The sequence below is a fragment of the Capsicum annuum genome, chromosome 12, assembly GCF_002878395.1.
Source record: "Capsicum annuum cultivar UCD-10X-F1 chromosome 12, UCD10Xv1.1, whole genome shotgun sequence".
NCBI lineage: Eukaryota > Viridiplantae > Streptophyta > Magnoliopsida > Solanales > Solanaceae > Capsicum > Capsicum annuum.
The window spans coordinates 51,501,512-51,529,205 of record NC_061122.1 but is presented as its reverse complement, the minus strand read 5'-3'; the positions used below and the strand labels follow the sequence as shown (position 1 = coordinate 51,529,205).

General features: G+C 33.5%; 1 long non-coding RNA gene across 1 annotated transcript; it reads right to left on the bottom strand.

Moving 5' to 3' along the window:
- Positions 1-6,190: 6,190 nt before the first annotated feature.
- On the bottom strand, positions 6,191-13,559 carry LOC124889539. Its single transcript, XR_007048604.1, has 2 exons — positions 13,373-13,559; positions 6,191-8,262 (listed from the first exon to the last, which is right to left on the bottom strand). It is a non-coding gene; the product is annotated as an uncharacterized LOC124889539 (long non-coding RNA).
- Between the last annotated feature and the right edge of the window lie 14,135 nt (positions 13,560-27,694).

Below are 27,694 nucleotides of genomic sequence, written 5' to 3'. Positions count from 1 at the left end.
GTTGAAATTCTGATGAGCCCCTTTTGTTGTTATCTTCACGTCTGAGACATGTAGTTGTAATAATGGTCAAACTTCGTAATTAAAATGAACGACTATGTGTTGCCTTTCTAAATGCAATATGACTTATGAGTTGCATTTCTAAATGCAACTTAGATATAGAGGAGCTCGTGTCCAATATATTTTACATTTTTTATCTCAATTTTTATCATAGGTAGAATTTAAATAATATCACAATTTTTTATGACTTTTACGAATTTTAGGGTAATTAACTATTTTGATTTATAACACATTTTACGTAATTTTCAAATAATATATGTTACATCTTTCGTCTCAGTTTATGTGGTATTGATAAAATTTTGAGAGTCAACTAAATTTTTTACATATTTTTAAAAATATTTCAAATTATTAATTATTGTGATTTATAGTATTTTTTTCTTCTATCTCAATTTATGTGGCGGTAATAAAATTTAGAGAGTCAACTAAATTTTTTTATATCTTTTTTAATTATTGTAATTTATAATACTTTTACGTAATTTTCAAATATATAATGGATTAAAAAGAAATATAAAATAAACAAATATAAAAGAAAATATCGTAGCAGAAAACACAAGCAAACATGTCGATCTCCTACTTGCCTATCATTCTTTATAAATGTGGTAATAAATCACAAATGCCAAGTAGTTAACTTCCAATCAAATCAAATATAAGACCACATAATTTGAAAACAACAAAGTGCCAATAATGTTATAATGCTATATCCAATTTATCCTATAACACAAATAAAAAGGTTAAACTCAAGATTCATACAAATAAATAAAAAAGTTAATTACAATATTACAAGTACGTTTTATTAGAAAATAAAATTAACTTCTTTGATTAATCTAACAAGTACTGTACGTATCAATATAAATATTATCATTAGCGAACGATAATCCAATTTCTGCTATGCATTAAGTTGATAGTAATACAACTAATTAATAATGTTTAGAAAACATATATAATGGACGACAAAAGTCATGAATTGTTGAAAAATGTAGAGGGAAGAGATGGAAAATGTATAGTAAATGCGTGGGTAAAAGAAGTTGGCAAACTAAAAGAATAAAAGAATAAGAGAAACAACAATGGTACCCACAAAAGGATAACTTACCACTTTCATAAACTTGGAAGAATAAACAGTAGTTTCCTCATTCCATTTTAGATAGACATTTTACTGGAAATAAATGTTCCACATTACATAATTATTTATTAAATTAAAATAGAATAAATTAATTTTTTTATTTTACTCCAAAAATTAATAGCATATATTAAATATAAATAACTACAGTTTCAATATCTATTTTTATACTCAATAGATATCATAATATGGATGAATGGTAAAAAAGTAAATTTATTATTTAATTTATGATCTACTCCATTAATCATCGTATAAAATAAAATATATCCATCTAAAATAAAATTAAAAAAAAATAAAAATAACATAAATCTCAACCTTATTAGAATTATTTACACTCTTTCCCACTTTCTTAATTATTTTACTCTCTCTCTCGATTCATATACATAACAAGCCCGATATATACATAGAAATCATTGTATATGACAAGACCGACATATACATAATAAGGTCGATTCATATATATAACAAGTATGATAAAGTCGATATATATATAACAAGGCCGACATATACATAACAAAGTCAATTCATATATATAACAGGGCTGACATATACATAGAAAGTTAAGTATATGTATTTTTAGAGAAAAATGAAATTTTTGTAATATGTTTGAAGAGATAAAATTTTTTGTAATAAGTGAAATTTAAGTTATGGATTAATGTAATTTTTTTTAAAAAAAAAACATCATGTAGTATAGGACCCATAAACGGAAAACTTTAGCAATGGCATAAAGCCATAAACGTCTGCACAGCCAAAAGATAAGGAAGAAAGCCACAGTAAATAATTGTTCCCACCAATGCACTTGTTTTGTTTCAATGTAAATAACCAAATACCCAAAAAATTGCCGAAACGGGCATGTTAACCTAGTGCCTGGCTGATTAATCCACTATTATATGTTACTTCCTCTGTTTTATTTTAGTTGATCTTCTTTTTAAAAATACTTATTTTAATTTGATTGTCTCTTTAATGAAATCAAAAAGATTTTAATATGTTCTATCAGTAAATGACTAAACAAGTTATATATATTTAAATTTATATTTTCAAAGTATAATTAATAAGATTAATCTGATAAAATAGATCCCTAATAAATTTTTTTTCTAATGGGTGTATTAAATTTATAGGGGTCAACTAATAGGAAATAGAAGGAGTAGTAGAATAGAATATGACTTATGAGTTTCTTTTCTAAATGCAATATGACTTATAAGTTACCTTAAGAGAAAGGAACCCAACATTAAATATCCCTCCATTTATGTTGCTAAGTAGACGTTTAATAATACTTGTTTAATTTTAAAAAAAAATTATTTATTTATATATTTATTTTATTTTTATTACTAAATATTATTCATTATACAACATACTTTTAAAGCATAAAATTATAATATTCAAAGTGTTTTATGATAAAATTACTTGTATTATTTATTATTTCTTAAGATGTGTGTCAAGTTAATAATAGATAAGTATTGTTGGATGAAAGAAATAATAAATGCTCCCCCACTTTATATTAACTGACCCTCGTATTAAAATTAGTTATTTCAATATACTTGCCTGATTTATAAAATTTTAAAAAATTATTAGTATATTTTTCTTTTTCTATTTTTAGTATTAAATAACTATATAAAATAGTAATAATAGTAGTTAAATTTAGTATTTGAAAACATCATTAATAAAGTTAATTTAATGTAATCGTGTAAAATTTATTGGATATAAATTTGTACAATAATTTAAATTATATTAAATTCAATAAATATTATCTAAATAAATATTATAAATTATTATAATTGAGTTAATTAATCAAATTCAATCCCTTTCTTCATTTGTAGTCTCCGAGTAATATTCATAAAAGGACTAATTTCGTCCTTGTCTTGTAATAGCACCGTATCTCATTATTCTTTGTATTTGATAATGGCTGCTTCGATGGAATCAACTATTCGTTGGCCGTGGATATTTTCATCTGTTGTTTTCTGATTTAATTTGTTTCAGAATTTTATATAAAAGATTCTTTTAAGGCATTGAAAATTGTTAAGATTTGACTTTTCTTTCACGGACCACTACATAATTCATGAAATAGAAAATTCAATAAAGAAATACATTATAGATGTTCCTTTAAAATAAATACTGTCTTTTTTTAATTTGAGAAGCATCGGAGATACTTCTAACCAATCAGTGTATAAATTCTTAAAAGGTTTTGATGAAATTTTTATCGATGGGCCATAATATATCCACTATTTTGCAAATCAATTTGAGATATTTTGTTTGAAGATATTTTCACAAATTTTTATGAACCAAGAATGCTTCCTATGAGGATTTTCATATAATACGACTTTATTAAAGCCTCAAATATAGTCCCAGTAATTGAATTTCACTGAAACCTTTTATTCAGAATGCAAATATTCTTTTTTTTTTAAGGGTACTCATTGCTCATTTCTCTGGAGTAAAAATCTGAAGAAAGGAATTATATCTACGTCCGAAATAATGTTCTCATACATGAAAGAAGTAAAAAAAATTTAATGAGAAATCTGAATACAAAAAATACATCCGACGTGTTTATGACATTTGTTGTTCATACCACAGACAATCTCTTTTTGAAATTTTACAAAATTCAAAAATTCATGGTATATCTACTGATCCTTATTAGGATCTGATGTACTGACAATATTTGTCGATATGAAGTCTTCGAGTAATACTCTTAAAAGGATTAATTTCATCCCTATCTTGTAATGACGCCATATCTCGTTGTTCTTTGTATTTGATAATGGTTGCTTTGATGGAACCAACTATTCCTTGGCCAGGGATATGTCCATCGGCTGTTTTCTGATTTCTTTCAAAAAATAGACAAGTTGATTTTCTAAACAATGAGATTTATAGTTTGACAATAGAACAAATTTTGAAAAATCCTAAATTAATTGAAAAAATATTTTTTTTTTTGAAAAATCTATTTTATTTGAAAATATGTGGAGATCACCCAAATACTTTTTGACAAAGAAAGAAACATATTGTTTGTCTTTCATAAGAAGATAGTTTTAAAGAGGATAAGATTCCTACTAAAGCTAGACCTTGTCAAATGAATTCTGAATATTTAAAATTATGCAGAAAAAAAATTGACTCTCTTTTGAGTAAAGGCCTTATAAAACCTTCTAAATCACCTTGATCATACACTGTCTTTTATGTTAATAAACCTGTTGAACAGAAAAGAGAAATTTTCGAATTAGTTATAAGTTTATGCCTCTCAACAAAGTTTTCAGATGGATTAGGTATTCAATTCCTAATAATAAGGACCTATTGGATAGGTTGTATGATGTCATAATTTTTTTACTTTTATTTAAAATCAGGATATTTGCAAATTTAAATAACTGGAGCAGATAAATATAAAACTGTTTTTAATGTTTTCATGGGTCAATTCGAATGAAATGTATTGCCTTTCGGATTAAAAAATACTTTCTCTAGATTTCAAAATACTATGAATGATATTTTTATGCCTTACAATAATTTTATAATTATTTATATTAATGACATTCTAGTATTTTCAAAAGACAGAGAAATTCATTTTAGACATTTGGATCTTTTTAAGAAAATCATTATATAAAATGGGTTAGTAATATCTAAATTCAAAATACTCCTTTTTTAGACAAAAATAAGGTTCTTAGGTCATAATATTGACCATGAAAAAATAATCCCTATAAGTAGAAGCATAAAATTTGCTTCTAAATTTTTTGATGTTATAACAGATAAAACTCAATTGTAGAAATTTTTGGGTAGTCTGAATTATATTTCTCCTTTTATAAAGGAACTCACAAAAGATACAATTATGTTATATGATAGATTGAAAAAAAGTCCAAATGCATGAACAGAGAGTCATACTAAAGCCATGAAAAATATTAAGGCAAAGATTAATAACCTATCACGCCTTACATTGGTCAATTTCAATTAAAAATAATAATAAAAGCAAATGCTTCGAATATCAAATATGGAGGAATTTTAAAGAAATATTTTCTCACACAATAAACAGGCTTATATTATTCAATTTTATTCAGAAAAATGAAATACTAACTGTCACACCCCTTTTTTAACCAAAAAGATTAATTTTAAATTTCGAAAGGATTTTTATTTATTGAAGTGACAAAAGATTGAAAATCTATTTTGAAAAAGGATTATTTACATTTTTAATCAGAGTCGCCACTCGACATAATCTGGTGTGCCAAGTCACCTTAGAAAATCCTTTTCAAAATGATTTGACTTTTTAAACTGGTTTGCAAACAGAGATTCCGGTTAAGGAATTCTATTGACCGAAGGAAAGGTGTTAGGCACCCCTCGATCCCGTGGTTTGACCACTGTCGCTTGGTGAAAAATATCGGCTAATTTGACACTACCAATATATAAACCACATAAAACACACAAAAACAATCAATCAAAACAAAACAAATCCAAAATCATAATGTCCAGTCAAATTATACAGTCCAAAATAGAAAAATGTGAAAAATACAAATCCTATTCTAAGCTAATCCTAGACTAAGCTCCACCCGATGCATCGGTCCTTTGTCACGAACGTCCTCCAGGTATAAAATACTTTGGAGCATTCCTCGACGTATAAACACAAATACCTCGGGGCATTCCCCGACCAAATGATACATTCGATCCAAAAGCAATATAGCCAAACCATTCAACACGCATTTTAACCATTCAATATTCCACAAATTTCAAATTTGCCTACCCGAACCTAAACTTTGCCTATTAAGTTCCGGCCTAAAATATGCTCCTATCGAGTTCACAAACTTGATATTTATTCCGAATTAAACACAACAATAAACCAAAATTTACCTAAATTCATCCTTTTTCATCAATTTCTAAATTCCGCCCCAAATTCCCTTTTAACACTAAATTTCTACATTTCACGATTACCATTTCAATAATCTAGAATCATTTTTTCAACAAAATCAAGCAACAATTCGGTATCACTCAATATTCAATCATGTCTCACGCAAATCAAACTCGTATAATGAGATAAAATGAGAAGAGTTAGAATTGGACCTCGAAAGAAGTTTTTGATATTTAGTATTACTCGGGTAGAGAGACAGAATCCACATCCATGAACCTCTACTCAGCCTCAATACGACTAAACTCAGACTCGATATTAAAAACTACGACTCGAACAGATTTGACGATGATGGAATCAAAAAAACCAAGATGGAACTTATGAAACCGAGAAACCCAAACACAATTTCCACCAAACTTTGCTGGAAACGCTGGAAAAACTGAAATAGGATCGCGTTTTTAATGGATTTTGGATCGGGTTTCACCGATCTACAACTGGTGGATCTGATTTCAATGTTATTCCGGCATAATCTTGCCAGAACTGACCCAAAAAGATCGATTTTGATCGGGATTGAGAAGACAAAACTAGTTTTCAGTTTGCCGGACTTCGTTGTCCGGTAATGGTTCGACCAAAGCAGTCCGTTGGGTCCTAACGGGCCTATTCGAAGCTCTGATGAGAGTCACGATGCCGAAACAGTGACGACATCAGTGATGGATCACTGATTTTTACTCATCTTTCCTCTCTCGCCGTCTCTCTCAGCCGATTTCTCCCTCTTGATGTCGATCTCTATCTCTCCCTCTCAATCTCAATCTTTCTCTTCTCACTTGATGTCTCTCTTCAATTCCCTCTCTCCTCTCTCTCTATTTTGATCTCACTATGAGTGCATGTTTTCTCTAAAAGTGGTAAAAAATGGTGAGAATGTTACTATGTGGAATCTCGTAGAGAAGATGGTATACGATTTTATCTATGGAAGAAGATGGTGTCTCCTCTATTTTTTTCTGTATTGTGTGATGATGGTGAGTATTTGTATTGAAAAAAAATGGAGGAGTCTATATTCCATGTGGGGCCCTCTATTAATTTGGAAAGAAAATAAGAAAAAGGAATATCGTGTGGGCCCCAAAAGAAAATGGAGTCTTTTTGAGTGTATTTTTGTTCTCCTTTATGAAAAATGGAAAAAGATCAAAAAACATCTTTCAAGTGGGCCCTCTTCTATTTTGTGTCTTTATGAATTGGTTCCATCTTGAATAAGACGTGAGGGGTAGGGGAATTGAGGGTATGTGGTGGTGAGTAGGGGGTGGGGTGGGTTATTAGGATGAGGTGTAAAGTTGGTTAGGATAGGATTAAACAAGATAGAATTTGTTAGGGATTATGTTAAGGATTGTTATTTTTTGTATTTTTGTGGGATATAATCACATAGATGAGGGTGTGTGGTAAGGTGAGCTAAAATAAATAAAATTGGACTTAGGAGGGACAAAATTAGGTATCTACAATATGCCCCCTTTGAATGTAAACATGAAGTGTTTTCAGACAAAGAAGTAGACAACGAGACAAAAATTTGTCCCAATTATCATTCAAAAAGAATTAAACAGAAGGAAGAAAGACAACTACATCTTGACTTAAGACACTCCTACTTACCCAAGTTGTGAGGCAATCAAGTCATAGGTATCTCAAAGGGTTGGAAAGAGAGGGACTATACCAAGTTGGAGAGTCGAGTGAAGTTCATCGAGGTTCCAATCCGCTGCTCTGTCATTACATCAAAAATAAAAATTACAAGTCAAAACATAAATGAAAATACAAAAATCCTACCTATGCAGCTTCTTTTGGACTCTTGACTTGAGTTTCATCACCCTATTCTTCAGGCGGGCTCCTGACTTGCAATTTCTTCAACTTGTTGTTTGGCCTTCAATTTCTTCAACTTGTTGTTTGACTTTCAACTTCTTCACCTTGTTGTTTGACTTTCAACTTCTTGACCTTGTTGCTTGACTTTCAATCTCTTAACCTTGTTACTTGACTTTCAATTTCATCACCCCATTCTTCATGCGACCTCCTGACTTGCCATTTCATCACCCTGTTCTTCAGGCGGGCTCCTGACTTGTAATTTTATCACCCTGTTCTTCAAGTGGGCTCCTGACTTTCAATTTTCATCACCTTGTTCTTCAGGCGGGCTCCTGACTTAAAATTTCATCACTTATTGCGGGCTCCTGACTTTTAATTTCATCACCCCGTTCTTCAGGCGGGCTCCTGACTTCCAATTTTATCACCCTATTCTTCAGGCGGGCTCCTGAAATCAAAATCAAAACTAAAATGAAAATTATCCCAAACAAAGATTATGATAAAGAAAGATTTCATTCATTCATTTTTTGTTGAAAGTAATGTCCCATTTTTCAGGAGGGTCCTGAACATAAAGTAAATTCTCATTTTTCAGGAGGGTCCTGAACATGAAGTAAATTCCTATTTCCAGGAGGGTCTTGAACATGAACTAAATTTCCATTTTCCAAGAGGGTCTTTAACATAAAGTAAATTCCCATTTTTCAAGATGGTCCTGAGCATAAATTAAATTCCCATTTTCTAGAAGGGTCTTGAACATAAGGTATCCCATTTTTTAAAAGGGTCTTGAACAGAATGTAAAATTTTCATTTTCCAGGAGGGTCCTGAGCAGATAGTAAATTTCCATTTTCCCTAAGGGTCCTGAACATGAAGTAAAATCTCATTTTCCAGGAGGGTCCTGAACATAAAGTAAAATTTCATTTTTTCAGGAGGGTCCTGAACAGAAAGTAAAGTCCCATTTTTCAGGAGGGTCCTGAATAGAAACTAAAGTCCTATTTTCCAGTAGGGTCCTTAACAGAAAGTAAATTTTCATTTTCCAGGAGGGTCCTGAACTGAAAGTAAAATTCTTTTTTCCAGGAGGGTCCTAAACAAAATGTAAAATCTCATTTTTCAGGAGGGTCCTGAGCAGAAAGTAAAATCCTATTTTTCAGGAAGGTCCTAAACAGAAAGTAAAATCTCACGGATGTGCATTTCCAATGGTAGCTGAATTAAGTGAAGCGAATTTTCCCCTATTTCAACAAAGAAAATTTGTCAGTTAAAAACTTAGTGGTGGCTTGCGGCACTTGGCTGTCCCGACACCTACTCTAGTGTTCATTTCCTTCATTTTGTTTTAGATTGCTGGCACTTGTCCCTGCTTTGTCATATCATTGACCCAAACTCAGATTATTAAGAGTGAATCTGAAATAAATACAGTATCTCTGCTTTGTCATGCTTCTCAGATAAATCCTTTAAACCTTAGTATTTTCATAAGTTCCCTAGCTTGTCTGTTGACAAAACTTTCTGGATGCCTTATTCAGCTCACAATCATGTCTCTTTCATATGCTGACTTTGTCTTTCTTTGTGCAATTGAAGAAACTGGTAGCCAGTATTGAAATCTTTTCTCACTTGTTTTGATATGGACTTGACTCAAAGATAAGAGAAAAATAACAATGACTTTTATTTGGACCACTGACTCAAGAAAATAAAATAAAAATAATAAGAAGAAAGAAAAGATAATGAATGTCCCCATTTAAAACAAAGAAATGAAAAATTTATCTAGAAATGACAGTCCACTCTAATGATTATGCCATGCATATCGGATTAAACTGTCTGATCTTTTCATCCAAAACTTTTTACTAATTGTTGTTGAGTTAATGACCTCAAAATTGAGTTGCTTTCTTAGGTCAATTGCATTTAAGACCTTATTCGGCTAGTGGCACCTTGAAGGGTTTTTGCCAACAAACCTTTCATTCTTTCTCTCAACTCCACATCGCCTGATGATGCTCGTGAGGGTTTTCACCAATAAGGCTCTCTGATTTTTATTTCTCTCAACTGTCCATCGTCTTATGCTGCCCGAAAGGATTTTCACCAATAAGAATCTCTCATTTGTATTTCTCTCATAATTTTATGCTGAGGAAGAAAAGTAGTACCAAAAATGCATCATCATATCCATTGCATGCTTAGCCTTAACATTCTCAAAGATTGATCTAAAGGTTTTTATTTGGTTGTAACTTGGCTTTTGGATAAGGTTAGAAAGAAAGGATGACTTGAGGCCCAAACAACACTTGAAGTGGGGTAGGACATACAACTTTTGGAATCGACTCAATCATTAGAGCCAGTCAAAACAGGCTTATATTATTTAATTTTAGAATTGCCTAGTCAAAAGAAAGTGGGGTAGAACTAAAGCTCAAATGGGGTAAACAAAGGATGACACAATATTTGAATAGCAAACTAAAATGCCTTCGTCATATCAATCCTTGAAGATGCTAGTACATATCATGCAATGTGAAAGTGCCTAATCAATATCACTTATGGCATGTTTTACAACACTAACTTTCCCCAAGCCTGTCTTCTTCCTCACGGTCAAAACAGGCTTATATTATTCGATTTTATTCAGAAAAATGAAATACTAACTGTCACACCCCTTTTTTTAACCAAAAAGATTAATTTTAAATTTCAAAAGGGTTTTTATTTATTGAAGTGACAAAAGATTAAAAATTTGTTTCAAAAAAAGATTATTTACATTTTTAATCAGAGTCGCCGCTCGACATAATTTGGTATGCCAAGTCACCTTAGAAAATCCTTTTCAAAATGATTTGACTCTTTAAACTGGTTTGCAAATAGAGATTCCAGTTAAGAATTCTGTTGACCGAGGGGAAGGTGTTAGGCACCCTTCGATCCCGTGGTTCGACCACGGTCGCTTGGTGGAGAATACCGGCTAATTTGACACTACCAATGTATAAACCACACAAAATACACAAAAACAATCAATCAAAACAAAAAAAATCCAAAATCATAATGTCCAGTCCAATTATACAGTCCAAAATAGAAAAATGCAAAAAATATAAATCCTATTCTAAGCTAATCCTAGACTAAGCTCCACCCGATGCCTCGGGCCTTTGTCACGAACGTACTCCGGGTACAAAATACTCCGAGACATTATCCGATGAATAAACACAAATACCTCGAGGCATTACCCATCCAAATAATACATTCGATCCAAAAGTAATATAGCCAAACCATTCAACACGTATTTTAAGCATTCAATATTCCACAAATCTCGAATTTGCCTACTCGAACCTAAACTTTGCATATTAATTTTCTGACCTAAAATATGCTCCTATCGAGTTCACAAACTTGATATTTATTCGAATTAAAAAAAACAACAATAAACCAAAATTTACCTAAATTCACCCTTTTTCATCAATTTCTAAATTCCGCCCCAAATTCTCTTTTAACACTAAATTTTCACATTTTGCAATTACCATTTCAACAATCCACAATCATTTTTTCAACGAAATCAAGCAACAATTCGATATCACCCACTAATCAATCATGTCTCACGCAAATCAAACACATATAATGAGATGAAATGAGAAGAGTTAGAATTGGACCTCGAAAGAAGTTTTAAAGATTTAGTATTACTCGGGTGGAGAGACAAATCCACATTTATGAACCTCGACTCAGCCTCAATACGACAAAACTTGACTCGATATCGAAAAATACGACCCGAACAGATTTGACAACGACGAAATCAAACAAACCAAGACAAAACTTATGAAACCAAGAAACCTGAATATAATTTCCACCAAACTTTGTTGGAAAAACTAAAATAGGATCGCATTTTTAATGGATTTTGGGTCGGGTTTTACCGGTCTACAACTGGTGGATCTGATTTCAATGTTATTCCGGCATAATCTTGCTGGAACTGACTCAAAGAGATTGGTTTTGATCGAGAATGAGCGAACAGAACTGGTTTTCAGTTTGCCAGACTTCGTTGTCCGGCGATGGTTCTACCAATGCAGTTCGCTAGGTCCTAGCGGGCCTATCTGAAGCTCCGATGAGAGTCACGATGCCGAAACAGTGATAGCATCAGTGATGGATCATTGATTTTTACTCATCTTCCCTTTCTCGCCATCTCTCTCAGCCGATCTCTCCCTCTCAATGTCGATCTCGATCTCTCCCTCTCGATCTCGATCCCGATCTCTCTTCTCACTTGATGTCTCTCTCCAATTTCCTCTCCTATTTCTCTATTTTAATCTCACTATGTGTGCGTGTTTTCTCTAAAAGTGGAAAAAAATAGTGAGAATGTTATTGTATGGAATCTCGTGGAGAAGATGGTGTGCGATTTTGTCTATGGAAGAAGATGATGTCTCTTCTATTTTTCTCTGTATTGTGTGATGATGGTGAGTATTTATATTGAAAAAAAAATGAAGGAGTCTATATTCCATGTGGGGCCCTCTATCAATTTGGAAAGATAATAAGAAAAAGGAATATCACATGGGCCCCAAAAGAAAATAGAGTCTTTTTAGTGCATATTTGTTCTCCTTTAGGAAAAATGGAAAAAGATCAAAAAACATCTTTCAAGTGGGGCCCCCTTCTATTTTGTGTCTTTGTGAGTTGGTTTCCATCTTGAATAAGATCTGAGGGGTAGGGGAATTGGAGGTATGTGGTGGTGAGTAGGGGGTAGGGTAGGTTGTTAGGATGAGGTGTTAAGTTGGTTAGGATAGGATTAAACTTGATAGAATTTGTTAGGAATTATGTTAAGGGTTGTTATTTTTTGTATTTTTGTGGGGTATAATCACATGGATGAGGGTGTGTGGTAAGGTGAGCTAAAATAAATAAAATTGGACTTAGGAGGGACAAAAATAGGTGTGTACACTAACCAAAAAAATTATGCAATTATTGTAAAAGAAATTCTTGCAATAGTAAAATGTGTTATAAAATTTCAAGGAGATTTATATAATAAAAAGTTTTTAATAAAAATTAATTATCAAGCAGCAAAATTTATTTATAATAAAGATTATAAACATGATTTTTCTAAACAGATGTTTGCAAGATGGAAAGCTTTATTAGCACCATTTGATTTTGAAATACAATATTTAAAGGAATCCGACAATAGTCTTCCCGACTGTCTTGCAAGAAAATACTTGAACTAATATCATTTTTGTGGTACGGGATGAAATCTCAGTATTCAACCTCCTCTAATAGAGGCAGGGAAAGAGGATGAGCAGGACGAGGCAGAGGCAATCGTTTTAATAATATTCCAGGAACCTTTACACAAAACATAAACTTAGTAGTCATCGTTCTAATTCAAAACGGGTCCAAAATATAGCCTTAAACGCCCTCTTGGCTTCAGTAGGCTTTTCCAACTGGACCTACGGCATATTTTCTGAATCAAAAATACGACTACCAGATCATGTTTGTTACCTTAATATCATCGGGTGATTAGTTTCTTATTTAAGTACTTCGTGCCATATAGTATTAGTAGCTTAGTATGTTATAGTTCAATACCAGGTGTTTAGTCTATCATTTAAGCTAATTCTAAAATAAAAATAAAGTAAAATAATAATAAATTAAAATACCTTAAGACAAATGGGTGTTACCAGTGCCTTCTGAAATTTACAAAAGCCTTATTCATAGATGATTATGTTACAAAGGAAGCAAAGGGGTACTTGAGAGAGATGATTTCTAAAAATCTGCCCCTAATAAGAAAAGATGAGATCCTTTTATAGAGGATTATCGATACAAGATAACAAAATTATTTTTTTTTACAAATGATCTTTACTATTACAAATTGGCTTTTACTATTACAACTGACATTTACTATTTACAACTTTATGAAAGTAGCCTTCATTATTATTGCTTTATAAAAGCTTACTTTATTAAAGATGCTTTGTCTTCTTGTCCCCAATAATTCTGTATGGGGTCTTGTGTATTATTTTCACACTTCTTTGCCTTTGTCTTTTACTGATGTGGAAGATTCTTTCAATGTTTTTTTGAATTTTCTCAGGTATTCGTCCAGATCAATTTCATTGTCACTCTGGATACTTTGGAATTCTAAGCAGTCTTCTTCATTGTCTGTGGTATGACCAGTAGATTTCATGAAAATGTCGGATGCATTTTTTATATTAAAATTTCTCACTAAATTCTTTTTGACTTCTTTCATGTATCGCTATTATTTCAGACCTAGATATAATCTCTTTCTTCATTTGAAGTCTTCGAGTAATACTCGTAAAAGGACTAATTTCATTCTTGTCTTGTAATGACATTATATCACGTTATTTTTTGTATTTGATAATGGCTGCTTTGATGGAATCAACTATTTCTTGGCCATGAATATATCCATCTGTTGTTTTCTTATTTAATTTGTTTCAGAATTTTGTATAATTTTTTTTAAGGCATTAAAAATTGTTAAGATTTGACTTTACTTTCTCAGATCACTTAATAATTCATGGAATAGAAAAATCAATAAAGAAATACATTGTAGATATTCCTTTAAAACAAATATTGTCTTTTTTTAATTTGAGAATCGTCAAAGATACTTCTAATCAATCAGTGTATAAAATCTTAAAAAATTTTGGTAAATTTTTTACTGATGGGCCATAATATATTCATTATTGTGCAAATCAATTTGAAATATTCTGTTTGAAAATATTTTCACAATTTTTTATGAACCAAGAATGATTCCTATGAGATTTTTCATATAATAGGGCTTTTAAAGCCTTCAACATAGTCTCAGTAATTGAATTTTACTGAAACGTTTTTTTCAGGATGCAAATACTTTTTTTCTTTAATGGTACTCATTGCCCATTTCTCTGGAGTAGAAATTATTTTAATAATCATTTTAAAAAAGCAAGTCTTTTCTGATATTATTGACTGAGTAGAAATGTTGAATTTTAGTTGACCTAATTTGAGATAATATTGTCTCAAAATGCATTCTATACTTGTATGAAGTAGTGGTATATGATGCATTATCCAAATACATTTGTTAATTGTCATGGATCATCTTTTCATTTAAGATCATTGTGTTCTAAGATGAGTATAATATCATTAATTTATTTTGCTCATATAGCTCAATACTTTCATTATTATCATCAGTAAGAGCACTTGAATATGAGGGAATATTATTCTCTTCTTTTTTGAATTTTATATAATTCAAAAATTCCTGGTATATCTGCTGATCCTTATTAGGATCTGATGTACTGACAATATTTATCGATATAATTTTTATTTTTAATTTGGACTAAGACATTGCCTTTCCCTCTTCCTGCTCGTCCTCTTCCCCTGCCCCCAGTAGAGGAGGTTGAATATTGAGATTTTATCTTGTACCACATAAAAGATATTAGTTCAAGTATATTTTGGTAAGAAAATCGAAAGAACTATTGTCAGATCCCTTTAAATATTGTATTTCAAAATCAAATGGGGCTAATAAAGCTTGCCATCTTGTAAATTTTTGTTTAGAAACATCATGTTTATAATATTTATTAAAAATAAATTTTGTTGCTTGACAATCAGTTTAAAAACTTTTGATTTCTCCTTTAAATTTTTAAGAGATAATACCCTATTACCCCCCTGAACTATACCCAAAATAACAGAGACACACCTCAACTTAAAGAGGATCTTATTACTCTCCTAAATTAATTAAAAGTGTAATTTTGACACCCTTAGTGTCTACGTGGCACATACATGGCACAACACACTGAAGTGTCCACGTAGGCACACGTGTGTGACACGTATGTGCTACGTAGGCACTAAGGGTGTCAAAATTATACTTTTAATTAGTTTAGGGGAGAAATAGGACCCCCTTAAAGTTGAGGTGTGTCACAACCGTTTTGGGTATAGTTCAGGGGGGTAATAGAGTATTTTCTCAATTTTAAAACACATTTTACTATTGCAAGAATTTCTTTTGCAATAGTTGCATAATTTTTTTGGCTAGTATTTTATTTTCGTGAATAAAATTGAATAATATAAGCCTGTTTATCATGTGGAAAATATTTCTTTAAAATTCTTCCATATTCAATATCCGAAGTATTTGTCTTTATTATTTATTTTTAGTTGAAATTGGCCGATGTAAAGCATGGTAGGTTATTAACCTTTACCTTAATATTTTTCACAGCTTGAGTATGACTCTCTATCCATGCATTTGAACTTTTTTTCAATCTATCATATAAGATAGTTGTATCTTTTGCGAGTTCCTTTATAAAAGGAGAAATATAATTTAGACTATACAAAAATCTCTGCAATTGAGTTTTATCAGTTATAACATCAGAAAATTTAGAAGCAGATTCTATACTTCTATTTATAGGGATTATTTTTTCATTTTCAAATTATGACGTAAGAACCTTACCTTTGTCTGAAAAGGGAGTATTTTGAATTTAGATATTACTAACCCATTTTGTATAATGATCTTCTTAAATAGATTCAAATGTCTAAAATAAATTTTTATGTCTTTTGAAAATACTAGAACGTCATCAATATAAACAATTATAAAATTATTGTAAGGCATAAAAATATCATTCATAATATTTTGAAATTCAAAGGGAGTATTTTTTAATCCGAAAAGCAATATATTTCATTCGAATTGACGCATGGGAACATTAAAAATAATTTTATATTTATCTGCTTCAATTATTTAAATTTGTCAATATCCTGATTTTAAATCAAATTTTAAAAATACTATGGCATCATACAACCTATCCAATAAGTCCTTATTAGGAATTGAATACCTAATCCATCTGGAAACTTTGTTGAGAAGCTTATAATTTATAACTAATCTTGGAACCCCTCTTTCCTGTTCAGCATGTTTACTAACATAAAAGACAATGTACGATCAAGTTGATTTAGAAGGTCTTCTAAAGCCTTTACTCAAAAGAGAGTCAATTTCTTTTTGGCATAATTCTAAATATTCAGAATTCATTTGACAAGGTCTAGCTTTAGTAGGAACCTTATCCTCTTTAAAACTGTCTTCATATGGAAGACTAACCATATACTTCTTTCTTTGCCAGAAAGCATTTGGATGGTCTCCACATATTTTTAAATAAAATTGATTTTTCAAAAAATTTATTTTTTCAATTAATTTAGAATTTTTCAAAGTTCATTTGTAACGCCCCGAAAACGGGCCCCGAGGTGTCACACAGTGCTTAAGGCTACAAGTAGCCCTAAGCTAACTCTTTTAGCCGTTTTTCTACCATTCAACACTTATATTCAAAGTCATCATAATCAAAACATCAAAAAATCCTCCATAATATCATACTGCAATACGAATGAAATACGGAAAGTAACAAAATACGACATCTCTGACAAATCTGATCAATCTATCCATCTAGTCTGACAAGCCTCTACTAAACTGTCTATCCATGAGCCATTGGGACAAACCCCAACTGACCCGAACTCATAAAATAAACTGAATGACTCAAAGTAAATAAGGAAATTGAATAACTAGTCCTCGGACCATGAGGACTCACCACTGCAGAAGATGTAGATCAACGTGCTCGGATAACACGGTCAAACTTAGGAATGAGCACCTGAACCTACATTATAGGGAAATGTAGCCCACATGCGAACATATGGGTCAGTACCATGGAATATGTACCGAGTACATAGGGGTGCATGAAATAAACATATTTATATGCATTTATATATATATATATATATATATATATATATATATATATATATATATTTAACGATCATGTCATAAGTTTTCTTTCCAAATCATGCAGGACATTTGTAAATGGCTCATAAAGCCTGAAAGAAATCTAAAATCTGAAATCATACATAATAAATGGTAAAACATGCCAATCTGGATATCTGAGCCATTACACTTAATCCAACTATCAAGATTCTTTTGTTATTCTCTCATCAAGCAATCTTAGTGAAATCTAGAATATTGAATACATCATAAATCTGCATTTCAAATCTCTTTTAAATCAGTAAAATCAATCTAAGAATGAGGGACGACTCTTCGGGAGGTTTTTCTAACCGACATGTACACCATGTGAGCACCCATGATGTCCCACGACTTGCCCCCGTAAGGATAGGGCTGTCCTACCCTTGCCATTGGTGTTGAACAATCTCATCTCAGTGATCACTATCTCAATTTTCCACATATAGTGGAAGTCAATGTCTCAAACTACGGTGGCACGTAGTTCTGGGGTATGAAACAGTAGTAACATACACAACTCGGTGCTAAATACTACTCCCAATACTATGCTCAAAAATCTCAAGAAAAATCCACTTTAAGGGTAATATCATATTTCTTAAGTTAAATAAATGAAAAAATTTGCAACTCATTTCATAAAGTGGATTTTAACTCTGTTGTGACCAAAAGGTCAAATTTTTCTATACTTCATCAAAAATAGTCTAAACATGGGTACATGTAGCACATAAATTCTCAAAACAACAATCTCAATGTGGGTTAATGACCCTTATAGCGATACTTAATCAAAACATTTCAACATTTATGCTTTATATCACAAGCATGCATAATTTATACGGAAATCTGAAAAATTTCAGCCTTTAATCATAACAATAATCTCAAACTCATGGAGTTTATTTTCTAAACATTCAAAATAATCATAGTATCTTGAACAACAACATAGGATAGGATTTATCACTTTAAATTCATGATAAAACATGTAAAAATCATGTATCTTTGTAAAATAATGCAAAGTTTGGGAACAAGAACGAAAGGGTGTTCTTGTTCATAACCCCACATACCTTTATGGTAACGGATTCGTTGAAAGATTGAACCTTCAATGTTGATTGTGTAACCCTAGTTGTTTTTATCCTTTAGTGCTCTTGGATGATGAACTTAGACTGATAATAGGGTTATGATGTGTTTAGAATCTATTAAATTCGTAAGGTTAAGTTTAGGGGTGTGTAATGAGTGCCAAAAGACTTAATTGCCCTCAAAATAACCCAAAAACGGAGTGTTTAAGTTTCTTGAAACCATAAGATATGCGCCGCATATAATATCGCATATATTTACATAGGCACCGCATATGATATCGCCTATATTTTACATAGGTTCCACATATGATATCGCCTATATTTACATAGGAGCATCCAGTGGCCATGTGCGGTTGGTTAGGCGATGCACTCTACTTCGCAAAGCCATAACTCCTAGCTCGAGTGTCGAATTTTGGTGAAATTGGTATTGTTGGAAAGCTAATTCGATTCTCTAAAATTTTTTGGGTAGAAATATGCAGAAATAAGACCTATTTATCAAGTTATGCTCATTCAAAGATGATCAAACACTAAAACTTGATGGATTTCAAAACTCTTAGCTTGTACTACCTTAAGTGACTCATATAACCACACTTAACACATCATAATCTCTCTTATAACTAGGGTACTCTTGGTAATTTAGGTGCCCAAATATGGCTTACAAAATTGGGGTTTTCACATATACGAACAACGGTTCATTTTCTAGCTTAGGAAAGTATGGGGAATTATAATATCTCCCCCTTGGGGACATTTGTCCTCGAATGACGCTGGGTATACTAAGAGTAAAGAGAAAATGAAGGGTACACAGCTGAAATAACTTGCTAATCTTGCCTCTATTTCATTCTACATTTTGGACACAACAAGGGGTGCATCACTCATGAAATCACAGCTGAATAGTATAAAATAACTGTTGAACTACTGCAATTCTTCATAGATAGGAATGATTTAAAGCAGAATGGTACCTTCATCTTGATCGGAGCTTATGGAAAATAGGTGTGGGTACTTGGATCGCATATCCGCCTCAGCTTCCCATGTTGCACCCTCAACGGATTGGTTTCGCCACAACACCTTGACCAAGGGAACTTCTTTGTTCCTTAGTCTTCGGACTTGGTGATCTAAAATCTCAACAGGAACTTCCTCAAAAGAAAGACTATCTTGCACATCAGGGTTTTCTGAAGGATCTATAACAACACAATCACCAACGTGTTTCCTAAGCATGGATACATGGAAGACAGAGTGAATAGAAGATAACTCTGAAGGCAACTCAACCTCATACGCTACCTTACCAACACGGCTAAGAACTCTGTAGGGGCCAACATAATGGGGAATAAGTTTCCCCTTCTTTCCGAATCTCTTCACTCCTTTCATGGGTGAAATCTTCAAATACACCAAGTCACCAACTTCAAATTCAAAGTCTCTTCTCCTCACATCAGCATACGACTTCTGACGACTCTGTGAGGTTTTTAATCTTTCTCTAATCACTTTGAATTTTTCCATGGCTTTAAAGACAGAATCAGGACCATTCACGGCCGCTTCACCCACTTTAAACCAACCTATGGGTGACCTACATTTTCTCCCATACAAAGCCTCAAATGGAGCCATGCCAATGCTAGAGTGAAAACTGTTATTGTAAGCAAACTCTATCAACGGTAAATGCTCATCCTAACTCCCCTTAAAGTCAAGAGCACACGCTCTCAACATATCCTCTAAGGTCTGGATGGTCCTCTCAGCCTGACCATCTGTCTGCGGATGAAAAGTAGAACTCAAATGCACTTGGGTACCAAAACCCTTCTGAAAAGCTCTCCAAAACTACGAAGTAAACTGAGTACCCCTATCTGAAATGATGGACAAGGGAACTCCATGCAATCTTACTAATTCCTGTATGTACAATCTAGCGTAATCCTCGGCAGTATAAGAAGTATGCACAGGCAAGAAGTGCGCAAACTTAGTCAATCTATCCACAACAATCCAAATGGAATCATGATGGCGTCGTGAAGGAGGTAAACCAGTCACAAAATCCATGTTTATCTCTTCCCACTTCTAAGTGGGACTACCAAACTCCTGATCATACCACCAAGTCTTTGGTGTTTTACCTTAACCTGTTGGCACGTCGTACACTTAGCCACAAATGCTGCTATATCCTTCTTCATGCCACTTCACCAATAGATTTCCCATAAGTCACGGTACATCTTGGTGGCACCAGGATGAATAGAATATTGCGCACCATGCTCTTCAGCCATAATTCTCTGTCTCAGATCCTCGACATCCGGAACACATAATCTATCCTGCAATCTCAACACTCCACCCCCCGGGAGAAAACCTTCACCTTTTAGTCCTTGACTGATTCTTTCAGTCTAACCAAACTAGCACCTAAGTTTTGCTTCTCCTTTACTTCCGAAACCAAGGAGGATTCGGAGCTACTCTGTACTAACATACTCCCTTCAGCGGAGTCAAGCAACCTAACTCCTAACCTAGCCAACCGATGCACATCACGAGCCAACTCCTTCTTACCCTCTCCAATATGCGAAACACTACCCATATACATCCTGCTAAGGGCATCCCCCACTACATTGGCCTTTCCCGGGTGATACAACACACTCATATCGTAGTCTTTCAATAACTTTAACCACCTTCTCTGCCTAAGATTCAACTCTCTTTGGGTAAAAACATATTGCCGACTCTTATGATCAGTGAAAACATCAACATGAACACCATACAAGTAGTGTCTCCAGATTTTTAGAGCAAACACAACAACAGCTAACTCAAGATCATGGGTGGGGTAATTCTTCTCATGGGGTTTCAGCTGTCTAGAGGCATAGGCTATAACCTTACCTCTCTGCATCAGTACACAACCCAAACCAACTCTAGAAGCATCACAATATACCACAAAACCATCAACGCCATCAGGCAGAGTCAAAACAGGGGCTGTAATGAGTCGAGTCTTCAACTCCCGAAAACTATTCTCACAAGAATCGGACCACAAGAACTTCACTTTCTTTTAGGTCAACCGGGTCATAAGAGATGCTATAGAGGATAAACCTTCAACAAAACGGCGGTTATAGCCAGCTAGACCCAAGAAACTTCTAATGTCAGACGGAGAGACAGATCTAGGCCAGTTTCTAACAACTTCTGTTTTCTGGGAATCAACTCTAACACCTTCGGAAGAAATAATATGACCCAGAAAAGCAACTAACCTTATCCAAAATTCACACTTGCTAAATTTGGAGAACAAGTGATGATATCTAAGGGTTTGCAAGATGATACGAAGATGATCTGCATGTTCATTCTCACTACGGGAGTATACCAGAATGTCGTCTATAAACACTATGACAAACCTTTCAAGATATGGCCTGAATACTCATATTCATGAGGTCCATGAAAGCTGCTGGGGCATTAGTTAGCCCGAAGGACATAACAAGAAACTCAAAATGACCATAACGTGTTCGGAAGGTTGTCTTCAGGATATCACATTCCCTAACTCTGAGTTGATGATAGCCAGAACGAAGGTCTATCTTTGAGAAGTAACTTGCACCTTGCAATTGATCAAAAAAATCATCTATTCTTAGAAGGGGTTCCTTGTTTTTGATAGTGAATTTGTTAAGATGGCGATAGTCAATGCACATGTGCAAAGAGCCATCTTTCTTTCACACGAATAGGACAGGTGCACCCCAAGGAGACACACTTGGTCTTATAAAACCTTTATCTAAGAGATCTTTGAGTTGTTTTTTCAACTCCTTAAGTTCTGCGGGTGCCATACGATATAGAGGAATGGAAATGGGCTGAGTATTGGGAAGAAGATCAATTCCAAATTCTATCTCTCTATCGGGAGGTACCCCTGGAAGGTCTTCTGGATAGACATTGGGAAACTCATTAACAACATTAACTAACTGGAGAGTTGGAGTCTCAGACTTAGTGTCTTTAACTCTGACTAGGTGATAAATGCACCCTTTGGAAATAAGCTTTCTAGCCTTGAGATATAAGATAAAATGACTCTTGGGAGATGCGTAATTACCAGATCATTCGATAATAAACTCACCAGGGAACTGAAACTTGATTACACGGGTACGATAGTCTATGGATGCATAACAAGAGTGAAGCCAGTCCATACCCAGAATAACATCAAAATCTACCATGCATAACTCTATCAGATCAGCAAACATAACTCTATGAAGAATAGAAACAGGACACTTGTACACTCTTCGGGAAACAATGGACTCACCCACAGGGGTAGAAACTAGGATGGGCTCAGAGATAATCTCGGGGCTCACTTTAAAATTTACAGCAACCAGAGGTGTCATATATGAAAAACTGGACCCAGGGTCCAACAACGCATAAACATCAAACTGAAACACACAAAGCATACCAGTAACAACATCGGGGGAGTTCTCCTACTCCTGATGGGAAGTCAAAGCATAGAATCTGTTCTGGTGCTGACCGCCAGTAGTGCTGGAAGAAGCACTATGAGTAGGAGCTGGATGAGCTACAGGAGCTGGAGCACTAGTAGTCTGAGCCTGGGGGCAAACATCATGGTTCCCCTGTCTGGTATGAGGACAATCTCTAAAACCATGACCCTTCTGGCCACATCCATAGCAGCCCTTCTGACCCCACAAATACTTACCCCCCGTGATCCCTACCACACCTGGTGCATGGTAGACGGTTAGGTCGGTTACTCATAGTATTTTGAGATCCAAACATAGAAGACCTATTTCCCTATTCTTACCTACCTCTAAGTGCTGGAGCACTAGATGACGATGGTGCTGGTATAGATGAGCGGCTCTGAAACTAAGGGCGATTCCTTCCTTGCGATCTGTTCTGACCATAAGTAGGTTGCTCGGATCTGGCTCTCTTATTCCCCCTTACTTTATCTTATTCCCCGTTACTCTATCCCTCTCTTTTATCTTATCTGATTCGATCTGTTGGGCATGGGTCATCAGTCTGGAAAAATTTATCTCACTATTAAGCATAGCTGATCTACACTCCTTAACCACATAGCTTGACACCCCTGTCAAGAACTTACCCATACTGGCTCGGTTGTCGGCTATCAGATTTGGGGCATATTTTGCTAACTGATTGACCTTCAAGCAATACTCCTTAATAGTCATGGAGCCTTGCCGTAATTTCATGAACTCCTTTACTTTCTCCTCTCTTAACTCTAGCAAAAAAAATTTATCCAGGAATGCATCCTGGAACTCCTGACAAGTCATAGGAGCAGCACCCTCTACTCTACCCTTTCTCCATGCAACACCCCAGTCATACGCAAGGTCTTTCAATCTGTAGGATGCTAACTCAACACTCTCCTCCTCAGACACGTGCATTACCTGTGTGATCTTCCTTATCTCATCCAGAAACAACTGCGGATCCTCACCTACCTTGGACCCATAAAACTCTGGCGGATTCATTCACATAAAGTCATAAATTTTTACGGCAGCTAAGTCACCTCCCTATTGTTGTGGAACCGGGGCTTGGTTGGCTTGAACGTTGGAGGTAACAGCTTGGGCAAGCACCTGAAAGGCTGCCCTGAACTCAGCATGGGATACATTCTCATTCAAGGGATCAGCAGGCGGAGGTTACTGACCCACATTATTTCTTCTAGCTCGACGAGGAGGCATATTCTGAAAGAAGAGAGCACGAATTAATAGATGAAAGGGAACAACTGTAAGCACGATAGACTTCTGAAAGAATGAAACGACCCTTTTTTTTTCTAAAATATTTCGTAGCCTCTTGCTCATAGATGTGGCACGATACACACCGATGATCAAGACTCTTCTTAACGCAGCTTGTCAGACTCCCTAGGAATCCAATAACCTTAGGCTCTGATACCTAGTTTGTAACGTCCCAAAAATGGGCCCCTAGGCGTCACACAGTGCTTAAGGCTACAAGTATCCCCAAGCTAACCCTTTTAGCCAGTTTTTTACCATTCAACACTTATAATCAAAGTCATCACAATCAAAACATCTAAAAATCCTCTATAATATTATACTGCAATAGGAATAAAATATGGAAAGTAAAAAAATACGACATCTCTGACAAATCTGATCAATCTATCCATCTAGTATGACAAGCCTCTACTAAACTGTCCATCCATGAGCCATTGGGACAAACCCCAACTGACTCGAACTCAGGAAATAAACCGAACGACTCAAAGTAAATGAGGAAATCAGAATAACTAGTCCTCGGACCATGAAGACTCACCACTGCAGAGGATGTAGATCAACATGCTTGGATAATCACGGTCAAACTTGGGAATGAGCACCTGAACCTACATTATAGGGAAAATGTAGCCCACATGCGAACATGTAGGTCAGTACCATGGAATATGTACCGAGTACATGCGGGTGCATGAAATAAACATATATATATATATATATATATATATATATATATATATATTTAACGATCATATCATAAGTTTTCTTTTTAAATCATGCAGGACATTTGTAAATGGCTCATAAAGCTTGAAAGAAATCTAAAATTTGAAATCATACACAATGAATGGTAAAACATGCTAATCTGGATATCATGAGCCATTACACTTAATCCAAATATCGAGATTCTTTTCTTATTCTCTCATCAAGCAATCTTAGTGAAATCTGAAATATTGAATACATCATAAATCTGTATTTCAAATCTCTTTTAAATCAGTAAAATCAATCTAAGAATGAGGAACGACTCCTTAGGAGGTTCTTCTAACCGACATGTACACCATGTGAGCACCCATGATATCCCATGACTTGCCCCCATATGGTTAGGGCTGTCCTACCCTTGTCATCGGTGTAGAACAATCTCATCTCAGTGATCACTATCTCAATTTTCCACATATAGTGGAAGTCAATGTCTCAACCTTCGGTGGCACATAGTTCTGGGGTATAAAACTGTAGTAACATGCCCAACTCAGTGCTAAATACTACTCCCAATACTATGCTCAAAAATCTCAAGAAAAATCGACTTTAAGGGTAATCTTATATTTCTTAAGTTAAATAAATGATAAAATCTGTAACTCGTTTCATAAAGTGGATTTTAACTCTGTTGTGATCAAAAGGTCAAATCTTTCTATACTTCATCAAAAATAGTCTAAACATGGGTGCAACATAAATTCTCAAAACAACAATATCAATGTGGGTTAATGACCCTTATAGCAATACTTAATCAAAACATTTCAACATTTATGCTTTATATCACAAGCATGCATAATTTATACGGAAATCTGAAAAATTTCAGTCTTTAATCATAACAATAATCTCAAACTCATGGATTTTATTTTCTAAATATTCAAAATAATTATAGTATCTTGAACAACAACATAGGATAAGATTTATCACTTCAAATTCATGATAAAACATGTAAAAATCATGTATCTTTGTAAAATAATGCAAAGTTTGGGCACAAGAACGAAAGGGTGTTCTTGTTCATAACCCCACATACCTTTATGGTAACGGATTCGTTTAAAGATTGGACCTTCAATGTTGATTGTGTAACCCTAGTTGTTTTTCTTCTTTAGTGCTCTTGGATGATGAACTTAGACTGATAATAGGGTTATGATGTGTTTAGAATCTATTAAATTTGTAAGGTTAAGTTTTGGGGTGTGTAAGGAGTGCCAAAAGACTTAATTGCCCTCAAAATAACCCAAAAACGGAGTGGTTAAGTCACTTGAAACCATAAGATATGCGCCGCATATGATATCGCATATATTTACATAGGCGCCGCATATCATATCGCCTATATTTACGCCTATATTTACATAGGCGCCGCATATGATATCGCCTGTATTTACATAGGCGCCGCATATGCTATCGCATATGCTTTTCTGTGGCCATGGGCGGTTGGTTAGGCGACGCACTCTACTTCGCAAAGCCATAACTCCTAGCTCGGGTGTCGGATTTTGGTGAAATTAGTATCGTTGGAAAGCTAATTCGATTCTCTATAACTTTGTGGGTAGAAATATGCAGAAATACCACATATTTATCAAGTTATGCTCATTCAAAGATGATCAAACACTAAAACTTGATGGATTTCGAAACTCTTAGCTTGTACTACCTTAAGTGACTTATATAACTACACTTAACACATCATAAGCTCTCTTATAACTAGGGTACTCTTGGTAATTTAGGTGCCCAAATATGGCTTACAAAATTGAGGTTTTCACATATACGTTCATTTTCTAGCTTAGGAAAGTACGGGGCATTACATTATTCTATTGTCAAACTACAAATCTCATTTTTTAGAAAATCAACTTGTCTATTTTTTGAAAGTATTTTTTCTTTATCAAATTTATAATTTTGTATGAAGTGGTGAGCACCATTCAAATTTGATCTCCTTGTAATTAAAAGTGCTTGTTACACCATTTTTATCCCACCAAGTGATGGGATATATATGAACAAAACAAGACTTTACTAAAATAATTTCATCACTAATATCTTTTACCGACACAAAGGTTTCTGGCATGCATGATTTTCCTTGGCAAATATATGCCTTGAAAATTTTATATTCAACTCACATTCTATGTTCGCTAGCATTCCTTAAAATATAAGTAATTTTATGAAAAATAGAAAAAAATTACTCGTTATTATTCTTTAATTCTAGCAACAACAGAAAAACTATTGTTTTCTATGAACTTTTTTTAATTATAGCAACAGCAAAAAAACTGCTCTCTTTTATTTTAATCCTACCGAAAAATAATCGCATAAAACTTTGTAGTTTTCTTAACAATTACATATAAGTTTGTAATATTGTAATTGCTATTTTTTTATTAATCAAGTACAAAAAGAATATATTTTTATTTGTTATATAAAATAATATATTTTATAAAACAATGATACGTATACATTTTTATATAATAATGATATTGATATATATAGAAAATGTATAATTGTTGTATATAATATATGTATAATTGTTGTATATAATTTATATACAACAATTATACATTTTCTATGTATATCAACAAACAAAAAATATATCATATACAATAATTATATAATTTCTATACATATTTTATACATCTTTAGTTGCAATTATTATTCAAATACATATTTTATACAACAATTATACAATTTGTATCCACAACTATTATATTCTATACAATAATTATATAGCTTATGTACAATTATATTTAATCATTATTTAAAAAAAATAGACTTTTTAGTCCAAAAAACTTTGGCAAACTAAATAAATAAACT